The 22865-nt window shown below is 40.6% G+C and overlaps 1 protein-coding gene across 6 annotated transcripts in view; it reads right to left on the bottom strand.

Annotated features, from left to right (window-relative positions):
* tab2 (TGF-beta activated kinase 1 (MAP3K7) binding protein 2) overlaps positions 1–19794 on the bottom strand; it is a 38705-nt gene extending 18911 nt beyond the window's left edge. For 2 of the 6 annotated variants that reach the window (XM_047573361.1, XM_047573360.1), the window contains exon 1: positions 19211–19789. The gene's annotated coding sequence lies outside the window, so the exon portion shown is untranslated. Of the gene's footprint in view, positions 1–3560; positions 3667–19210 lie in introns of all 6 variants that reach the window. The other 4 variants (XM_047573359.1, XM_047573362.1, XM_047573363.1 and 1 more) reach the window with 4 other exon arrangements.
* Between the last annotated feature and the right edge of the window lie 3071 nt (positions 19795–22865).

Raw genomic sequence — 22865 nt, 5'->3', positions numbered from 1 at the left:
GGACATGAAGAGTTTTGAGGAGACGCTTCGCTACTCATCAAGTAGCTTCTTCAGTTTTTAGAACTGAAGTTCTAAACAGTATTATCTGGTTTAAAACTGGAAAGGCTAGGGCTTACTAGGCTTCTTTTCTCATCAAAGAAATAAAAGGGTGCCAATACAGCTACAAAACTGACAGAGAGAGAGCGAGTCGGCAGATGTCAAAGGGAGAAAAATGTTTTTTTTTTTTTTTTTTACAGTAAATCAACAGCAGGCTGGATTTGCATGATTATAAAAACCACTGTACTTGTTGAATTTCTTTCTGGAAAAGAGATTTATGAAATACATATATCTATTTTTCTATCTACTGCTTTTGGAAACAAGAACAGAAAAAATATAATTCAGTCACTTTCCAACATGCTTTCAGAATTCTGCAGAAGAGTAGCCTCAAAAGAGATAATACATTCTCTGGAAGCTCATTTGTTTGTAAATACCCAGCTTCCATATAACAACTTCTGAAAAGACAGACCATCTTTTTCTTTGGTTAAGAAAACCATTTACAAGGCCTACTACTCCAAACGTGCCCAAATCACCTTAATCGCGGCTCAAAATAAATGCACATTTACACGTCACACCGAGTTTGGATACCATGTGCTGGTTGACAATGTCTGACTAATCCTTGTTTTTTCCAATACTCTCAAAAACAAAGTATGATACTTTGAACAGCTGCTTCTGCGTACCCTCCTTTCCTTAGGCATGATACAGTATGTCAGGATCAGGATCACAGCCAAAGCTTGAAATAGTAACCTCAAAAACATGAAAAGTCTTATCCTAAACCACTAATGTTTCTGTTTGGTTTCCTTCAAGAAAATCAGAATTGAAAAGAGGGTGTGAACAATCTACAAAGCAAAAATTAAGAAGTGAGAAGAAGATGTGTGTAGCCCTGACAGTCTCAGGGTAATGCTCACGTTTTTTCCTTACATTCTGGAAACATTAACTGCCAGCTGACAAGCCCCAACAGAGACTCTCCTTGAGCAGGTATGGTAGAATCTATAAGCTAAGCTTTCCAATCCTAGTCTCAGGAATGATGGGTTACATGACAGTGGTCATTTTTCCATCCATAAACCAGACAACAAACACTGCTGTCCAAACTATATGAACATGTGTATGTTATTTTTACGCTTTATTACACACGCTTTATATTACACCTTATTTTCAGTATTCACAAGCTTACTCATTTGAAGTTGTACAGATTTCCACTGTATGCAACCAAACACAAAGAACAGCTACACAGAACTTTAAAATGGGTTTTTAAAGCAGTTGGATGCATTAAACAACTGCAGAGATCTGGCCAAATGAATAGCTATTGTTACTGTATTTCTTAAAGTAAATGGTCTTACATTTTTATAGCACTTTTCTACCTACTGGTGCTGAGTCATAGTCACATCTACCCATTTGTTCACACAAGCACAAAGCGGTACCATGCCTAGGAGCAACCAGGCTCAAAGACACTTTGGGTCCATACTGAGGAGCGAACCGCTAACCATCTGGTTCATGGACAGCCTGGTATAACTACACAGCTGATGCTAGCTAAAAAACAGCAACCTAAGGCTCACTTTATACAAGAAGTCAGGGCACCACTCAACAGAATTTACAGAAGCCTATACGTTGGGAAAGTTGTGGTATCAATGTGCACGAGGGGTGGAAGAGCTTGGATGTGAAAGTTTGTTGAAAATAATTAGGTACAAACTCAAGAGCCACTCATTTAGAGCATGCCTGTGCCTGTGCCGGTGCCTGTGCCTGTGTCTGTGTAGTCTGTGAAAATGCAAGAAGCGTTGTTTATTTCTTCAACAACAGGTGTATGAGCCAACAGAACAATGCAGCCTTGAATAAACATAGCATGTACGTAATTTAAAATCATTTTAATAAAAACATATTATTTTACATGTTCAGATGGAGATCGTTTTTATTTTAAAATGTGGTTTTACAATATAGAAATGTGGATGCAGCTTTAGTTCCCTGAAACCAGCGGACAGATAGAATAATTTTCTGCGCCAAGTGAATGCACAGATGAAATGTGTTTTCACCGTTCACAGAAAAGCTCTAAAGTATATCCACAACAAGTCAAGGTGAACGTGCTGGCTGCACCTAAAACTACCTAAATATTAGCCACGGATTAACTACATTTGCCAGGTTCAAAACATTGAGAACCATTTAAAGATTGCTGAACTGAAACTCTGGCTACTGTTCTGCTCAGAATGACATGGCCTAATTTTTGTCTCACCACACACAGATAGCAAAAACATGAGGAGTTATGTGAAAACTGATCTAATACCAACAATGATTTGGAGTACATGGACTGGGGTGTGGTGTGGGTTTAAAGCTAAAAAAAAGAGGGTTCAGAAACAGTTCTCATAATGCCCATGTGATATTACAAGCCAGCTGTGAGCCTTTGCTACATTATGTACAGATTATTTGTCAGTTTAAGAGCAACTGTAGCAACTTCTCGTGCTGTCCCCTGCCTCATTGTGGACAGCTTAGTATATATATGGACAACTGAGTACAAATAAATTCTCATGCCAATTAATTAGATATTGAGTTCTGTACAGTATCTGGCGGGTTCAGAGGGAAAAGCGTTGAATAGAAAGAGCTAAGACAGTTCCGAAAGAAATGAAAATCACGATTAACATCTTCAATAGTCTTGACATCTCTGACTAATATCTGGTTTGTAGTCTGGTGCCTTAAAAATGCCCTGTCTTTGGGATAACAAAGCTACATACAAAAACACATAAATACCAGACATAACTTCCATGCCAATCCCATTCCACAGCCACACCTTTAAGAGGAAGTCTTACACATACACACATTTTTGTGTGGTGCAACAATAAAGACATGAAAACACAGCCTGCAATCTCCCACTAACATCATAACAATTTCTTCCTGCAAAATAATACAGGTCTTTATGAAACTGTATTGTATATGTGTATATTCATTTATTGTATATCATCTGCAAAATATTGACTTTAATTTCTCTCTTTGAGCAATGCCCTGCACGATGCACATTTAAACCCAAGCCCTGCTGAGTAAGAGTGAATGGCTGCATAGTCTTGAGTCCTCTTTATCATGAAGATGCTCACCAAACATGAATTACAAATGTGAAAGCCATTATCTGCTCAAACTAGATTTCATAGTGTAAACTGTATTTAAAGATTTGCGTGTCAAATGTGATCATTTAAACTGCTCTCTGAGACACTGTCAAATGTCTATAGAGTGACATTTACATTTGATTTTTCAACCGTCCATTATATATCCGACATTTGGAACTGCTCACTTGATTTAGTTCCATGTACAATAACAGCTAAGGGGAAAGCATTTCTGACTTGGTGCATCTCCGTATGAAGCTCAGCAGGCCTGGGATTGACCCTCCAGCACACTACAGCTAGAGCTAGAGGCAGCGCTCTCTCAACACTCGCCGTGAGCCAATTGGACACAATGAAACTGCTTGCACTCAGGCGCTTAGTGATGACATGCCAAGTATGCACCAGCCAAATCTTCACCCTTTATTACTTATGAAACGCACTTACTGTATGTCATCATGCTCTTTGAAGCAAACAGACAGCAGGACATTAGCAGCGCTTGTGTCTTAGGTCAGCTCATTCAAGCCTTTCACTTCCCCACTAGTGGCGTTATCTGCTCCTTGCACACAGGAAAAAAAAGGTTCAGATGCTGTTTCATCAGAATGATGACAAATATAAATGGGGCAATACACTTCACTCTAATAAAGCATGTGCTATAATGGAGCATATAAGAGGAAAGAGGCCTTCATTAATATATGGAAATCTATATTTAACCGTGTGATTGGAGTGCCACCAATAATGTGGAGAAATAATTATTGATGCCTCCCTGCTGCAGTGTTCTGTAGGACCTCCGTCTGCTTGGCTGAGGAGAGAACCCTCCACCGGAAATGCTTCCCGCAGCTGTTAGGAGTATCAGTCCCCACCTTGAGGCCAACCAAAAGACAAATAGCAGCCAAGTCACGTGACTCCTCTGCTGCTGAGATGCCATTCCGTCTTAATCCAGCACTCTTAAAACATTCAAGTCATACTTGTCTTCCTCAGTGAGAGGGCCATCATCATAACTATCACCAATTAAGTAGCATAAGACGTCTGCTACTGAGGGACATTTACATGATATCTTCTTGCTCTATGTTTTAATCACATGATAGAACTAATTGAGACAAAGGTGTTGGTCTGTGAAGAGTAGCTTGTGTTCACCCTGCATTTCAGGAAATGCAAACGTTGCCCTGTTTCATACATCACAAACTGATTAGTTTCATCTCTAGCCCTCCAAGTCATTGTCCTAATAATAAGAGTAAGAGTTGAAGATAGAAGAAGAAGAAGATAGAAGAAGATAATCCATGATCTTTGACTTCCTTTTTTAATAATAAACAATGTCTGGTTTTCCTCTGGAGTGTCTTAGAAAAACTTAAATGTCTAAAAGTAAACGGCATGGTAGATGTTCTTGTATCTAATAAACTTAGACTTTAATGATCGACGAGGGAAATTACTTTGTCACCGTAGCTTCGTTGCATACAAAAGTAAACACACTTCACAGTCACGAAGACACATTTACCCACTCGTGCAAACACACACAGACAGCAGTGCCATATACTGGGAGAAACACGGGGTTCAGTATGTTGCTCAAGGACCATCCAGCATGTGGTGGATGTACTGGGGATCAGACTGCTAACCCTCTGGTTTGTGGGCAACCCACTCCACCAAGTGAGCCACAGATGGCTCTGGAGGAACAATATTGCTTTGTCTCCTTTGTTTTCAACAAACATTTAACAATTTAAATGGTACAAGTTGATATTGACAAATGTGCATCTATGATGAGTGTTATGCTGCACAATGAGCAGGTTTGTGTATACATGGTGCTCTTTTCCCACACACCCCACACTCTGGCTTTGCTAGAGTCTACAGAGAACAGGAGTAATGCCACAGTGCTGGTTCTTACCAGACTGGCACCAACAGGTGTGCCTAGGAGGATGCCAGCACTGGCGAGGTCTGATCCGCCCCCCCTCGACACACACACACACAGAACACACGCACACAGAACCCAAAGAGGCGCATTCCACTAAGGAATACCACAGCAGAGTGGCTCTGTTATGACATCTCTAACCAGGAGCAGAAGCAGGCCAGTAGGTTTGCGGGGCGAAAGGGCACCATGGAGGAGAGGGAAGAAAAGGATATGGGGGTTAAGAATGAGTGTGAAGGGAGAAGGGGGCAGATAAGGGGGTGGACTTAACTAACCCAGGGATATCCCTGGACTGAGTTCTCCACTTCCCTTCTATACACTAAAGAGGAGTTTCCGCACGAGTCTTTCACTTTTATACGCTTTTACCTATGTTCCTCTCTTTGCAAAGGCTCGATAGATTGCTGTTGAAAGCTGTGTCTGCATTTATGAAACAACAATTAAAGCAACACAGGACACCCCAATAGCTGACCTGATTTAGTAGGTGCACCATGAACTAAGTCCTCACTCAGTACGTTTACATGCATGTGAAGAACTGAATTATTTCCTTAAACTGACTTTAACTGGACAACTTAGGTGCACATAAACACGTTATTCCCCCTCTGGAGCTCTACTTGTCTGATTAAAACACCCACATATTGTGATTGGCAATCCATTCGCACATTACTTACGAGATTACAAAAGCTGTACTATTATCCATCTTATTGTGGCTTGAAATGCCGGTCTGCCGAATGAACAATTTTTGTTTTTTTATATGATGCAATAGTTCAACCAGAAAGGGGGAGTTATTAGGCCGCCGACAAGACACAGATCGCCACCTAGTGTGGAGGACATGTTCGCCATTTCATGTAAACTGGGACAAGGGCCGCATTCAGAAAGTCGAACTCGCGCACAGCTTGATTAAGCTGTGCATGTAAACACATTGACTGCAAAGGTGTAGGTAGGATCCCAGGATATACTTTCTCTCTGGACACATTTCCTATTTTCACTGCTCCTATCGAATCAAGGCCATAAGATAACTAGCAGATTGACAAGCTTAACTAGTTTATACTATATACTTGCAGCTCTGGTGGTTTTATCTAATTTGTAGTAGGCTGCAAAACAGGCAAATGCAGGGTCTAACCTACTAGAGTATAAAACTACTCAAAGAATTTCATAGGAGACCCACACGGAACCACAACTAACAAAGGTTTTTCAGCTGGGTGGTTGTCCACCACACCCTGACAATATGTTTTCGGAGTGAGACAACAAGGGAGTATTGGAGACTGAGGCCCACGCCATTACTGATAGGGCGCTAGATCAAAGCCCTTTCCCAAAGTTTGTCAGTACAAAAACCTGACAGAGATGAAAGACCATTGGCAGACTGGGGAAACCGATGAAGGACAGAGCAGTCCCTGTATGGCATTTACAAACAGCACAAAAAACGTTTCTGCACTGCATCTGAGAGTAAAGGTTGGAGGAAGTCAGAGGGGATGGGGGCCAGAACCTGCCCACATGATAAGCAGGGGAGTGATAAGACAGCTGCCTGCAATATTCATCCAAAAGAACACGAGCAACTGAGAGCCTAACGTACAGAAATTCATGGATGCACTAAAAATTATTCTTGGAAATTCTCAAGAGAGTACAGATGCGAATTCACTTAAAGCTATTATAATCTAGTACCATGCATCAAACAGCGACATAAATGTTTGTTTACTTTGAATAAACAAAACAAATTCAGTTCAGTAAAGATATTAAAATTAAACTACTGTGATGTTTATTTAGCCACAGTCTACAATAGATCGACTTGTAAGTGCCACAGAAATCTATTGCTGTGCAAAAAATAAATAAAATAACAAAAAAACATGACAATCACTGAACTAGAAGTTGCATTCATACCTCTATATCTTATTAGATCAGTGTGTCTGGTCCCTTTTGTTCCATGGGGTTATGTAAACCTATTTTTACACAGTTGCTAATGTTGACTAAGCCTGCCAAAAGCTGTTCATTTGTGGAAAATGTGAACTAAACTTGGGAAGTGTCGTGTTTAATTCAGCTGCACTTGTGTTTGTGGAGACAAAAGTAAAAAAAAAAAAAAAAAAAAAAAAGTAGGGAGTCTGCTACCTGAAATGTTGCTTGACAGTCGAACAATGCAGCTGGGAACTGTTAGCTCATATGTGAAAAACAAAGAGCTCGACTTAGCATATGTATTACATTACAACAGTAGTGCTACTTCACCCCGGGTACCTTTTCCCTTCATTCGAGTGAACACACCAAAAGCAGTCACGTTGTCTAAGGATGTGGTCAGCTGATGTGTATCAGTTGGTTGCTCTACTATCATCCAAGCAAATACTCAATGCTCTGACAATTCTACGTCCAATGTAACTGGAGGATGCCTTCAAAACCATTTGTAAGTCACTCTAATTCTGGTCAGCTAGAATGTGCATCATCATCACTGTAGAAAATATGGCACCCTGACTGTCCTCAAAGCCCTCAGTGATGTCAGGTAACGTAGGCCTGGAAATGCTCTGGTAGAGATCAGTGCCGAGTGTTAATAGTTTAATTTAATCTTAATCTTAATCTGAAACAAGGATGTAACAGTGCGAAACCAACACTTAGCCCACAGTCTTGCAATGACAGCTTAAGTCCTTAAAACATTATTACAAGCCTTGAAAAGAAGACTATTTACTCATGTATCATAAGATAATCCTTCAATTTAAAGGATGTAAAGCTAAATCTAGGGAGACACGACTGCAGTTTTGAGCTGATTCATCCCCAATACACCCCTCTTGACAATCAGAGGAGAAATCTAGTCTAATCTACAGGATCTTACAAACCTAGATCTAAACCCTCAAAATAATATCAAATATGTTTGATGTTAAGGATTTTAAATCTGGATGATTACCTCATTATTATCCCAACAGACAATGAGAAGGACAGATCCACAAAGAAAAAGAGCAGCTAACAGTAGCATCAAGCAAACGTGGCCCTCGTGGTCGATGCTAGCTAGAATACTGTGGCTGGCACACATAAAATCTGGCAAAATCTGAATAACTGGCAACCCAAGTCTTCACCATTTCAACCATTTTCTCATCCACACTCGTTGTGCCTTCTGCTTTTGTTTTTCCACAAGCATAAAAGCTCGTTGGTGCAAACCTGTATCTGTGTTTTGTTTACATCTGCTTCTCTGCGAGATCACAAGCTGGTGCATTACTCCCTCTGGCACTATAATCTAAATAATGCAGAGTGTGTTGCACAGATTTTCATACCTTGCAGCAGCTGGAAGTTTCAGATCAGGAAAAAAAAAAAAAGGGATAGCTAAAGTTTCTCCTTAAGTGGGCGATGAGAACTAATTTCAGAGTCGGTTAAGAATTTACAACTCTTATATCAGGTGCACAACTGATTGTGAAAATGCAAACTGAGGTGTTTCTCGAACCAACATACACAGGGAGGAAGTGTTTGTGTCAAACACACATCCTGCTGCAGAGACGCTGGTCTGCGCAACTCTGAGGAGCATAGAGGCCAAAGATAACCACTGAACCATCTTCCTGCATGCTGTCACACTGGGGGTTACTAACAAAATGAGAAGTGCCTGAATGGTGTGTAGTAAGTGTAGTAAAGCGTAACATTCGAAATGTCGCCAAATTTGTGTATGACACAAATAGAAAAGAGAAGGATAAATATGATATTTCTAATTATCCTTGATATTCCCTTTAATATTTTTTAAGAAGGTTTGTCATTTAATGAAGAATAAATGAATTACTAAAGAATATTTAAATTTTAATTAAATTTAAGACAACACACACACACACACAGATATATTGTTTTAAAGGCCAAAATCACTAGATTTTACAAACAATTTGTTTTCAAATTAAATCCTACAACCTGTTGGTTCTTGCACCTGATTTTACATGAAAGCAAATCACACCAAAGACTCCAACAACAGGAAGTAAACAAGTTTTCTGCAGGCTCAACAGATTGCATGCCAATATGGTGCTGTTGTCATGGCACATTTTCTCATTGGAAATAAAAGGCAACCTAATCCTCCTAGTCTGCTGCTTCTATTGACCAATAAATCATAAAAAGAGAAGCGAGGGTGGAAATGAATCTTTCAAGCACAACACTGATCCCACTAACAATGCCAAAGTGTCTCAAGAGCTTCACTGCTGTCTTTCCAAACATGCCTGTTTAACACACCCGCTCTGGTTCCAATTAGCTTAAACGTTGCATCCAAAGGCAGCCGGTGGAGGAGCTCCACTATATTCCTTTAATTGATGGTTGTGCTACTATCCAATTTCATAGCAGAGTTTCTGCAAAGGAAAACTTGAAAAACACTTCATTAGCATGAAAAGCTGCTCTTTAATTATTCCACCGCGCTCAAGTCTGATTTACAAGTCCCATTACACGGGATGTCTATTTTGAGTTAATTTATTTAGCTGAACAATTCATCAGTCTGTAAACTTTGGTAATACTGGAGTTAATTTACTCTTGTCCCCAAATTTTAGTCAATATTTCCTAGTTTGTTCACAGCACTGACACGATGCATTGATCACTTAAAGGACTATTGTTAACAACATTAAATCAAATAAACAATACTTCTAATTATAATTATCAAATGTCAAGAATAATAATTCATTGGTTTTCCAGTAACAATATCCATCCTGCTAGAGTAAGTAAAGCCCCTTGTACTCTACTTCAAAGAGAATGTAATGCGCCGTTGCTTGGCTTGGATTACATCTATTCAAATAATGACACCGGTAAAGTATATTTATATATGGTTTATTTGATTGAGACACAGATAAACTGAAAATAACTATCCAGTCTAAGTAGCATAGTGTTTGCAGCAAATGCTAATTTGCAATACCCATTTGCTTTTATGAGACTATGAGGAGAAAACACTGCGGTGAATAAACTGAGTACGGCAAGATACTATAAAACTGTAGAAAACTGAGTAACACAGAATACACACTTAAATATTTAATAACTAGATTTTAGATTAGATCTAGATCTAGATTAAGACTGGTATACATGTCATGTTTAGGCCTATCTAAATGCAATAATAACATTTTGAACCAATTTCATTTATAAGGAGTGCAAAACAATTAGCGCTGACGCAAGTTGTGTCTTTTGTTACCACAACTTTCAACACCATCACTACAGTATGTGCCCAGAAGTTAAAGTCCAGCCTTCTGGTCTGCTTTAAAAGTTTTCATTAAACTCTGAATAAAAATGAGGTTAATATGTGATCAATTGTGATACATTACTCAAATGTACCATGCGCCTTTCGAGGATAACAGGATAAACTACCAAGAGTGGACCAAGATAATGGAGATAATGCAGCCTATTTGACATGCTAACTTGGTCTGGGCATCTTTTTTAGAATAGGCTAAAATAAAGTTGCAGACTTTGAGATTTTGAGGAATTAGGCCACCTGTCAGACTTGTGACAGAGGATGAGTCAGTTTAGGGAAGTTGAGGTGATTGGAGAGTAACGGGGCGCCAAGATGGGGAAAGGACAGCGAAATCAGCGTATCAGGCTGCGTCCATACTAATAACTTTTCATCTCAAAACACGTTGAAGACTTGTTTATATAGTTATGCCTGCTGTCCACTGCTCCGACAATCAAGGACCTCTTAAACTTAGAAAAACACTACCCACATTTAAAGTGAAAAACTCAAAACAAAAAGTGAATTTGCATGTTATCAGTCAAAGACAAAGGCATCATGCTAGGCTACCACTGGTTCATTTAATTCAAATAGGAAACTCAAGGCATTTTATCATGTCACTAGTGCAAACATGTGCAGGAGGCAAGCTTATTATTATTATTATTATTATTATTTTACCAATGTGTGCTAAGTGCCATGTATAAAGGCGTTATGAGCCCTAAATATTGTCCCTGTTTCACAAGTTTTTCTGTGGATTGAGATTATTTCTGGATGCTGAAACAGAGGCGATTATTATTTTTAAATGCTGTTTTGAAACAAAAGCTATGAGTGTGGATGTAGCTGCTGTTAATGCAATTCACTCTTCTATTTAATAATGCAACAACAGAAACAATGAAGAGGCATACTACAACAGCACAGTGTTCATTAGACACCATAAAGTGGAACTGAATCTTACTGTATGTGTTTCCTTATCTAAATGAGGGTTGCAACATCTACGCAGTTAGGCGGTTTGACATCCCGTCTACTAAACAAATGTCTGACGCAGATGGGTGCACAACCTCAATAGTTTTGAACTGAAACTGTTGCTCACAGCAGTCTGTCTGAAGATAAAATAGCCAATGAACCCTCGCTTGACTAGAAATGTCTTGCCTGATTTAGGTCATCCTTTATTCATTGATAAAGGATTGTATTTAAGCACCATTTAAAGTCAGCACAAAGCATAAACACAGATGACTTTTAAGTTTGCTTAAAAAAATAAGCACATTCTTTGGTTTGCTGTACTCCATCAACAGTAACATCCAAAAGCAAACTAACACACTAATGTGGATACTACTCCACTAATCAAAAAGAGGTCGCTCTTAGTGTATTATCAGCAAACTCAACAGGCATATGGAGATTTTAAAACTCATTTAATGTAGCATTTCAGTTTCAAAACCACATATTGTCTTAAGTATTGTATTTTTCTAATGTTCTAATTTAAGTCTACAAGAAATGTACATAGCATTTTTCTACCTATTAATACTCAAAAGTACTTGACGGACACACAGTGACACAGCTACCCATTCAACAAGCACACACACATTCACACACCAGGGATCAGTCTCTTGCTCAACGACACTGTAGCATGTTCCAGCGATCGAACATTAACTGTCTGGTTTGTTGACAACCCGTTCTAACTACATTTTTCTAATAAGCCTTTAGTCTCAATCACTGTTTATCCATGATCGTGAACTAGTTTTGGGGGTTGTCTGCAGCATTTCCTCCAGCACTGCCTCTGAGTAGCCCCTCCACAAACGAGGAGCAGAGAAGAGGAGAGGCAGGTGAAGTTAAAATAACTCAAGCAGATCACTACTTGTTGCGTTAAAAGCTTCCCAACCTCAAAGTTCTGACCCATGCAAAACCAAAGATAAAGAACAGATTGACCCCAAATGTCTGTAAACCAGGCCAACATATCAGCGTTCTGTTGAATCTGGGAAAAGTGGAGCGTACGCTTGCAGCTCTGCTGCAGATGGTAGGGAAGATCGTCCTAGCTAGACCACAAGCAGGTCTTCAGATCAAGTTACAGCTGGACCCCCAAAAAGCACCTCAAATTAGGCAAAAAATATGACTTCCAATTTAAATGGAGAAGAGGAAGAACAATAATTATTAACAAACTGTCTAATAATAAAAAGCTGTCATGGCCGTCTTGGCCAATTCTTCTTAGAACTTTAACCCTTGTCCTTTCACAAACATATTTAATTGTAATATTTTAATAACCTAAATGTCTTGTTAATTTATAAATCACTGAACAAGAGACTATTATTTTATTTCCAATAAGGCAGTTTTGTTATATACCCATTTTCTGCCAGCCCTAACTAGCATAGCGGTTGCACAGTCTTCTCAAAAGTCAGGATGTCCTGCCGTCCTATGTCAGATTGCCATCCCCTAATGTTGGGATCACTGAGGTGGCAAAACTCAGCTTATGTTCTTGTAGTAATATCAGTTTAATTGACACACGTTTTTTTTTTTTTTTTTTTTAATTTCATTTAATAGATTGTATTTGTCATGATACGCTCCCCCTCGGCTCCACTATCTTATCTCAGAAAACCAAGATGGAGACAAAATACCAAAGTTTATGCATCCAAACCATAATGTCACAGGAACTTTGGGCTTTTTACAGTCTATACTCACAGTTCTACACTGTTTCTTGCAAAGACAAACTCAGATAGGCAGAGCATGTTTGTTACCAGCTGGTCCGGAAAGTCAAGAACGTAGCAACTTAAGGCCTTGATGTTCACAGTAGAAGGAGACCAACCCAGAGATGGACTTGCATATATCAGGTGACCATCGGGTGCTGTACATTTTGAAAAGCTGTGTAAAAAAAACCTATTAATGCAGATTTATCATGTCAAAACAAAGCGTAATCACGCCCCATACACAAAAATCCTCAAATCCTACTGTGCCATCTTAAAAGATGTCACAGTTAATTCTAAGCTGCTGCAACATGCAAAGTAAACAAGTGCTGAGCAGTCGACAGTAAGAGGTATAGTTGACTGTGCAGTGTCAGCCTGAATGCATGCAATTTAACCCTTGAACTAGAGAGGACCAGGAACAGCCTGTGTAATGGAGGACTCCATTTAAAGCGGAGAAGTCAGGAGAACTAAACAGGGGGAGGGGGCTTCAGTAAAAGCCTCGCTTCCTGACAGCCACACACAGGAGAGGGGGAGGGTTAGAGGCACCGAGCCTTCTTCCTGACTTGCAGCAATGGGCTTAATGTGATGGACCCTTCCCATCCACCTACTTGATTCCCATTTTGCATAACAGGTCTATCAGTGACACTCTTCTAACAACGGAGGAAACACACTGTACACGACAAGTCTCTGAAACAAAGAGCTGCTGGATCAAGTTGTAGCTCCACAGTAGGCCAGTGTTTATAGCCTCTTAAACACAATCTCTTCTGACATTCAGAAAAATATTTTCCCGGGTTGAACTGACACTACCATGTCAATCCAAACAACAATCGTTTGCACTCTATTTGAGCACTCACATGCAGTAATTATCTTTTTCCTTGTGAAAGGGGGAAAAATGCCCCCACCCTTTGCTCTGTGGTGATAACTTGTTGTGCAAACTGCAAATGACAAATCAGGAAACAGGTTTTTCAGGACAGAAGATTTAAGTATTGGCACGACAACATGCCGCAAACTCAGCAGTAAAAGATCTTAAACACAAGTGTTAGTTCTGCTTGTTTATCACACAGATGCAAACACAAAAAGTGGTCTTAGGACCCCTGTCAGGTAGCATCAGGAAAACATAGGTAATACACACAAAGTTTACAGCCCAATCTGTGTATTCACTTATGATTACTTTTCCCAGTTACATTAGCTTTATATTATCCATATAAAGCGATTAGGAGTTGCCCATTCTGTACGAGTGTATTAGCTGCACCAAAATCCAGATTTAGCACTTATCATATAGGCTCTGAGTATTCATTGCAGAGTCTCCAAAGAGTGGCAAATCAGCAAGGTTTCCTAGCAACATATTTGCCCAGCTCCAGGCACACATGGTTTCAGTTAGGGGTCTGCACCTATAAACAGTTGGCCATGGCAGCTTGTTGGTCAGGAAGTGCAATGTTGACTGCAAGTCAAGACAGGCACAAGCTGCTAATGAATGATATACACTCTTGCAGTCTAGCTATGACTACAGTTGGTTGGAGGTGAGGCTGACACAGCAGTGGAATAGTCGTGAATAAAATCAACCATTTAAAAGCAGTCCAGCAAAAGGCCTAGTCTCTTCAGAGGAGAAAGACTGGGAAGCCTGGATTATAAAAACTACAGTCAGGTAGGTAGGCAGTCATTTCACTGCGTAATAGCAGTCTGAAGATCAAACCTTTACACCACAAAGTCAATTACCATTTTCAAAGGGTAAGTCCTTTTTTTTTTTTGATAAAAAGACTAATTGGACACAGATTGATTACCTTTCAAACTGGCTGGCAGAGCCAACAGACTTTCCACCCACAACCAACATTTTGTATCATTTGACTGGCTCATGTTAATATGAAGACCAGCCTAAGTAACACAACATGGAGAAACGTAGTCAGTCTGAACACACCCAGAGGGGGGTTCACAGTGCCAAGTAGACCACCAAAAATGTCTGAATGCTACCATGCACCGAAGCAAGGGAGAAACAGTGAAATGGCGATGACCCAAATAGCAGTGTTTTTGTTTATCTGGGATGCAATCACGATGAAAACCACTGAAAACCTTTAAAACTATTTGGGATATAGATTGGATGCAGTGTGACATGGTTTTGTTTTCGTTCGCCATTAACTTTATGTTGAATACCGAGTAATTATGACCACAATAAACGCACATACATATTTACATATTCAGCTGTCATATCTACACAACATACAATTAACTTCATAGTAATGACACACATTGGCAGTAATGACCCAATTCCTGTTTTATATGTGAAATCCCCAAATAATCAATAAAAATTGCACTTGTACTTTGCATTCATGGCACGCCTTTGTGACTACCTGTGAGTACCTGTGTACTTGTGATGCCTAACTGGCAATAACTGCCACTGACACAGACTGACACTCTGTCTGTAGTGGACAAGCAGAGTGGGGACGAAGTTGGTCAGGCTTGTAATGGTTCTTGTGTGTTAAAACGTGGCACAGTGTGACGCCTCCATAACAGTCAGGTTGTGCACTTTCACTCGGCTCTTTGCCGTTTGCTCAAATCCTTATTTGTTTCATTTTTTCAATCACATACTGACTTTCTAAAGTTTTGTAAAACTGATCTAAAAGGTCTTCACTGTGTTGTGTAAAAAAATCTGCAGGCCTTGATACACTGAACAAAATCTTTAGAAAAATTACAAGAATTTGCATTTTGCATTGTTGGATCGTAACCAGATTGTAAACAGAGCTTCAAAGCACAAAAAGACAAAACTGGATCAAGAGTCAAAAAACAGATAGTACACAATTGATGAAAAGTGTACTTAAGCTCGAACAGGCTGTTGATTCGCTGATCAAAAGTTTAAGACCATAGCTGAACAAAAAACTAACTTAAAGGTCAAAAAAGGATTCCCTGGTGAGTAGCTCCAGCTTTTCTTGTTGATCACATCAAATATTAATTTACGCTTCTGTGATGTAAGTGTTTCCAGAACGTTGGTCCACACGGAGAAGACACCTTCACGAAGGTTTTGGGACTGAGTTATCAAGTTAAAAATTATTGTTTATGTTATCAAATATTAAGTAGGTCAATTGTAGAAGAAATGGTAATTTTATTCATTCAACGTAGTGTGTTGGTTCAATACAATTGGATAAAAATAATTTAATCAAAAGTTGTTGGAAATAACTAATGCAATCTGTTGTACGCTTCTGCTTTATTTTAATGACCAATGTGTTGTTATGTGAAAAACGCCTGAGTAGACCAACAACCTTAAAGTTTGTATGAACAACATATAAATAGTAAAATCTGAAAGCTGTTTTCTACACAAAAAGTTAACAATAATTCTTAAAACGTTCTTATGGTACTAATGTAGAATGTTGTTGTTCTTTACTTCCTGAGGTGAAAGTCTGAAAGTACGGGCTGAAGGGAATGGGGAAGGTGGTTTGCCTGGTGACCTCAGTTTGGGGGTGGGAGGAGGATCCACCTCCAAACACACAAACATGGCCAGTTTCAAGATTCCCTAAAAACTCCGGGTCAAAATTGACCCAGACCATGTGAAATTTATTGCATTGATAAGTACACCACCAATTCACCTGTCTATGTTACATACTAACAGCACAACTTAAGGCAAGGCAACTTTAATATTCTTCACAATAAAGTTGTGAGGAAAAAATTCTGATGATATGCAGTCTTCCTTCATCTCATCTCATCTTCCATACCACTTAATCCTCACTAGGGTTGCGGGGGGGTCGCTGGAGCCTATCCCAGCTCCCTGCAGTATTCCCACAATGGTATATTTTTCAAGGGATTTGCACTTTTATCACAACGACAGTGAAGATATGACCGTTTAATATATCAAAAATAAATACAAGAATACACTTATGGTGAATGTTACTCTGTATCAAATATAAAGTTGTTTGCAAAGCAAAGGCCCATAAAATGGTGTCGCGTCCATCTTTCACTTCCTAATTGCAGCTTAAATCTTCCTTCATTTTTTTAAATACTATTTCAAAAACAACTCAGTGAATAAAGATACGCTTGATGAACTTCGTCAACTGAGGAGAGAGTGGCAGTCATTGCCAGTAAAGCCTAATTTATGGTACTGCGCTGACCTACACACAGACCCTCCGCCAGAGTGAGACATTTATACTTGTGCGCTCGTCAGACTGGCTTACTCTGTGAAAACCCACCCAAACGCTAGTCAGCGCCGTGCCTTCTTTGCCGGTCAGTCTGCTACACTTTCAACGATGGCACCTGAAAATCTCACTAAACACGAGTCGTACAAATGTTTGTATCGTCAGACCTCCTCATTTAACTTTACTGATTCTTTATTGATCCGCAACAATCATTTCAAAAATCGCAGAGATGGAGAAGCAGCCAGAAATACTAAACCAGAAATAGTGGACGAATCACAGCTCTTACGGTCTGCAGCGCCACAGCGCGTCGTTACATTTCTGGGGAGGTGCACGCTAGCTACAGCGCTAGGGTCGTACTTCTCAACCCTCTAGGGTCTGAGTAGGTGTCTGCGTTAATGCGGGAGCCTCTGTGTCTAAACCGCAGGTAAGGCGTCACAGGGTGTCAGTACCACTGGGAGGATCCAGCCCTCAAGTGGTCACAGGGCGCCACAGAGTGGCATGGAGGCATCAGTATGTGCCGCATCGAGAGCCAGAAGTAGTCGCAGAGGAGTCACAGGGCGCCAGCGGCACTGGGAGGATCCAGCTCTTAACGCTCCCTTGAGTCCCAAAAACAGTTGTGACTCATCAGACAATGGACCTTCTGATGGTGTGCTCTGCGATTTAGTGAATTTGGAGGCCAGGTCATCACCTTGTGCTGTTCTTCATGCTCTTTTTTAGTTGTTCCTAAATTGTTTTTGTGTGTGTGTATGTGTGTGTCAGTATCAGGCTGATGGCTGCCATTAAGGAGTGTTATTGTTATGGGGTGGGGGTACCTGATCTGGTCTAGGTGGGTGCTACATGTCTAAGAAACATCCACATGAATGCCAGGTCCAAAAGTTTCCAAGCACTGTATTGTCACAAGATGGTCGACGTTATTCACCTCACCTGTCAGTGGTCATAATGTTATGCCTGTAGTGTGTGTGTGTGTGTTTATATCATGTTAATATTGTTAATTAATTAACTAAGATACTATAAATCATTCAGTCTCCACTTGTGCATCATTCAAGTAACCAAGCAGAAAGAAAGCTAGGACGCCATCTCAAATATCTGCTGTGAAAACACAGGTTTTTAGTTGGACTTGGACACAATCCATCAAAACCCTGAAACACCTTAAACGAATCCAACAACTTTCATCCATCCTGCCACCATTAGTGGCCACGCAGTTGTAAACAATACATGGCTGAAAAGTCAACATCCTCACAAGTTAAGTTTTCTCAGGGTAAACACACCTCGTCTTAACCATACCAGGAACAAGGGAACGCAACAGTCGTTTGAGCCAGAGGAGTGGAAGACCTACTCTCCTTATATCAGCTTCAATCACAACAGACTCAGATGAGTAATATCTGACCCACTGACGGGAAAGTCCAAAACATGTAGTGTCTATAATGACCTCAATTTTTTAAACAACCAAAAGAGTGTAACCCTTTTCTGTTAACCTGGGCCACAGTTGTGCAACACTAAAACCAGTCAATTTTAAACCTCAGAACCATTCTCTTTGCGTTTCTTAAGAATGCGGTGTGTGTGTGTGTGTGTGTGTGTGTGTGTGTGTGTGTGTGTGTGTGGTAGAGCTTACGAGGCATTAACGTGCATGTATGCTAAATTGGTGCAGACACACACCTTTACTCTAACTATACAACAACAAAGTTCCCATTTTATACAAAAAATCGTTTTGGTGTGGTATCGAAGAGTATTAATTGGGGCGTAACGGCTTCCTTGTGAGAAGTGTTGGAGATAAAACCCTCCGGGTAGGAGGTGAAGTCGAGCTTCATTTTTATGATTTAACGTTTCCATCCACCACGGAGAGCTCAATGGAAAAAGGAGCACGGGCTAACATTTGCTACAAAACATGTAGCGCCAGGCAGCCTGATGCTAAAATACAAAGGAGACATAAGAATAATACCCATAGCTGTTAATATTAAAGAACCCTTAGAGTGGAAGTTAAAACAAAAAAGTTTTTAGGCTACAGACAATGATTTGCTAACTCGTCACAGCCTCCAAACACTTCCAGTTCGCTATCACAGCTAGCTGCCTGCTGTAGACAAAAACTTTTTTCCACATCTGAAAAGTTTTTCTCTCCATTTTCTTTCAAAAGGGAACGGGACCGTATCTGGAAGGACTTGCCACATGAGACGCCGAACTGCTCGTTAATTTCACAGTAACGCCATTAAAACAGTATTCTTCCGGCTGTTGCTAGCTGGCAAAAGCCTCGTTAATTTAATGTAACTTACGCTACAGTCTCGCCGCCGCCGCCGCCGCTCCCCGGGCCGCCTTCAACACCCGAGACCGCCACCGGACCTCCGGAGGGCCGCGGAGCTGGGGGATGAGAAGCCGAGGAGGGTCCAGTTACTGGCAGGGAAACGAAGAGCCAACTGCACCGAGGCCCCGGGCCTTCTGTGTCCTCGAAATAGCGTTGGGGGGGGGGATACCGAGCCTCGGCCCTCCGCCGTTTGACAGAGACTCGGGAATACCTTTTTGACAGCTCCTCTTCTTCAGCCCCCCCTCCCCTCGACAGCCCTTCACTTTTCTCTTTTTCCTCACTTCCAGCAGATACGAATCAAAATACTGTCACACAATATGGCGGCCGCTCCAGCCAGTTACTATCGCGAGAAGAAGAGTTGTTTTCTTTTTTTTTCTTTTTTTTTTTTTTAGTTTCCCAAAGTTGTGGCGAGGGAGGAAGGAGGAAAAAGTTGTGATTGCAAAATCGGTTAAGCCTCTCGCTGCTGTCTGCTAGTAGGAAAAGAAGAACAACAAGAACTTTAATGGTCATTGCACACAAGTTACAACGAAATTTTGTTTGACAGCCATCTCTAGTAGGAGCTTGATGTCAAGTGCTTAAAACTACATTCAGATGTGTGTGTGTGTGTGTGTGTGTGTGTGTGTGTACAGCCATGGGGACAAAGCTGTGCTTGAGTCTATTGGTACGGTTCATATAGTGATGCATGGAGTAGTGGAAGATGAACGGAGTAAATGTGGATGGATGCTATGAAATGAGACAGTACCACTAATATCAGCGGTGTATTGGTGAGTTGATCCCATCTTGCCTGACCTGAAGCCGACGGCCCATTCAAAGAACTGATCTAAAACACTGATCTTTCCGATCATAAAGAGGCAGTGTGCAGATATTCAGTATTTAAAGGCAATTGTCTTCGTGCAGGAGCTCCTAAGACATGCAGTCTCCCTAAAAATAAATCAGAGAAAACTTGATATATTATATGTGTTTTACATTTCTTTATTTGGTCCTCAGCATCACGGGCCAGTTATGTCTTATCGGCATGAACCACAAAGTGGGGCTGAGCAGAAAACCACTTCCTCACTCACTGACAGCTTGTAAGTGAACACTCCCCCCCCCAATGGAACCAACACTTTTCAAACTTGAGCGTGAAATACTGTAGAGAGCCTCAGTGCCAGTCTTGCACATGTGACATTAAAGATTTTAAACCTCTGGGGTAAGAAAGTGTCACTAGAGCAACAGTTCTGACCCGGGAACACAAACAGACTAAGATGGTGACCCACAGATCTATCTGCACACTTCGCCTGACAACCTAAGCAGGTGAATGCTGCCAGGCAGCGAATGAAACTGCACAAATGGGAAGGGTGTGTGTGTGTGTTTTTAACAGTATCCTCTTTCAGTTTTTAGTATAACTTGTACCGAGCTTGTATATTAAACCACACTCTCAACAACTACTCTGAGGCTCAGCTTGTCAACAGACAAGGAGGGCAACCTGGCACGACACCGCACACTGCTTCAAGAGGAAGAGGAGGAAACAAAAACAAGACAGTTGTAAGTGAAGCAGATAATGCAAATTAACAATAATAATAATAAACTGGTACTTCTGAAAAGTGCCGGTGCTTAAAAGGTGCCCGAACTGGTGCTTAGAGGATGGAAAATGTACAAACGTTGTCCAAAAACGGTGCCTTTTATGCATGCATTATGTGACATGCAAGTCGAACAGAATATTAGTTTGAATGATATAAATACAACTAAGACAACTAAGAGATTTTACAGTACTTTTAATCAGCTGTGTTTCAAAAACACTTAGCAACTTTGAACTTTCAACAGTTTTTCTGCAGAAAGACTGAGACTCATGGCCTCAAGTCTGGGACTCTCCTCTCTGGGGATGCTACTAGCTTAGCATGCGGTCTGGCAGGCTATCAGAGACGGCACATTTCTTGGCGTTCAAAAGAATTCTATGTGTCCAAAAGAATTCTATGCATATTCAGATGTTTAATCAAATTCCAGGCATTAGCTGCCTTGGAGCACTGCTTCCAGGTTGGCGAGTCTGCATCTTTTGAGGTGAAGTACATTCAAAACATTTGACTGTTTTTAAGCATTTTGAAGGTGCCTTTCCATCCATGCCAGTGAAAAACTGATGTGACATCACATGTAGCATCGGCTCAGCAATAGAGTTAAAGGGTTGCTACTTAAAAATTCAGTGGCACCGACATGAAGCAACAACATCTGTGTTGCTTTTTGTTCTGGTTAATACCGTCAGTACTGGTGCCAATATTGAGTATCAGTACCCATCCTTAAACATTAGTTGCTCAGGAGGTAGAATGGTTCAATTCCACCCTGTCCCTAGTCTGTCCGTTGTGTCATTGGGCAAGACACTTAACCCAGCTCCCAGTGTGAAATGTATAATTGCGAGTGAGTGATGTTTGATGAGATAGCTTACCACCACCAGGGTGTGACTGTGTGAGTGGATGAATAATGTACTAAATGGGAAGTGTCTTTGGGTATTCAGAAAAAGTGCTAAATAAAACCGATGCGTTATCAGTCGAGCTACAGAGCAGTGTGTCTGTCTCTACTGTGCGCACAGTCAGGTGACCTGTTAGCTTAGCTAAGACGCTACAAGAGGAAGCAACTGGAAGTTTTAGCTCAGAGCCCCAACAGATTCTAGACTGGCCTCTGCAGCGTTACGAACTTTCAGGGACGTGTCTCAGAAGATATGTAAATGATATGTTTGATATGCGTCAGGTCACTGTGAACAAGGCGGCATTCTGACACTCACAGCTCAACAGCCAACCGTCAAAATCAGCACAGCTAATACAGTACAAAGTCATCCAGAGAACTCACCTCACCTTACATAAAATACAGTGAACCCTCGCTATAACGCGGTTCACCTTTCATGGCTTCGCTGTTTCGCGGATGTTTTTAGTGCAGTTTTATGCTTTTTTTTTTTTTTTTTTACAGTGCATTCTGTTAAAACGCAGATTAATACACCAATACACAAGGCTCGTGTGTACATTTTAAAGTTTAAAAAAAGTTTTCGGAAAGAAAAGTAATAGCATACCGATCCCGATTCCGCACGTTTTGATATGTAACTCGTCAGTTAAGGGGCGAAAAAAGGGAGGAAGGTGAAAAATAAAAATAATAAAAAATAAGAAGAAGAAACAAGTGGGATAACAACAGAAAAAAAGCTGAATACTTCACGGATTTCGCTTATCGCGGGTTCTTTTTGGAACGCGATGAACGAGGGTTCACTGTAAATAAAATGGGATTCACAGACACAGACACTTGCTCCTCATGTACATTAAACACTGTAGACAACTACTATCATGCCTTATGGCTCTGCCTTCTGAGAGGGGGTCATTGAAAAAATATCAGATGTCTTGGAATGCAGCCTTTCATTATCCCCCATCCTCTGTCTACTTGGAGACTTCACAGTAATCAACCCAGCACCCAATAATAATACCAATACTAATAGTCCAAACCACTGATAAAAAAGACCATACTCAGGAAAAAACAAGAAAAACAAGACACAAACTCAGCACATCACACTGGTTAAACATGCTCACAGAAAACTCTCAGCTGCTCCACAACACCTGCTATTTGTAACTACTATGAAGCAACCTGGACCCCTCTTCTTCTCAGAGCTTTACCCT

This window comes from Mugil cephalus, chromosome 21 (assembly GCF_022458985.1).
Source record: "Mugil cephalus isolate CIBA_MC_2020 chromosome 21, CIBA_Mcephalus_1.1, whole genome shotgun sequence".
NCBI classification, from domain to species: Eukaryota; Metazoa; Chordata; class Actinopteri; order Mugiliformes; family Mugilidae; genus Mugil; species Mugil cephalus.
The sequence above is the reverse complement of the archived record's forward strand: the minus strand, read 5'-3'. Positions and strand labels throughout refer to the sequence as shown.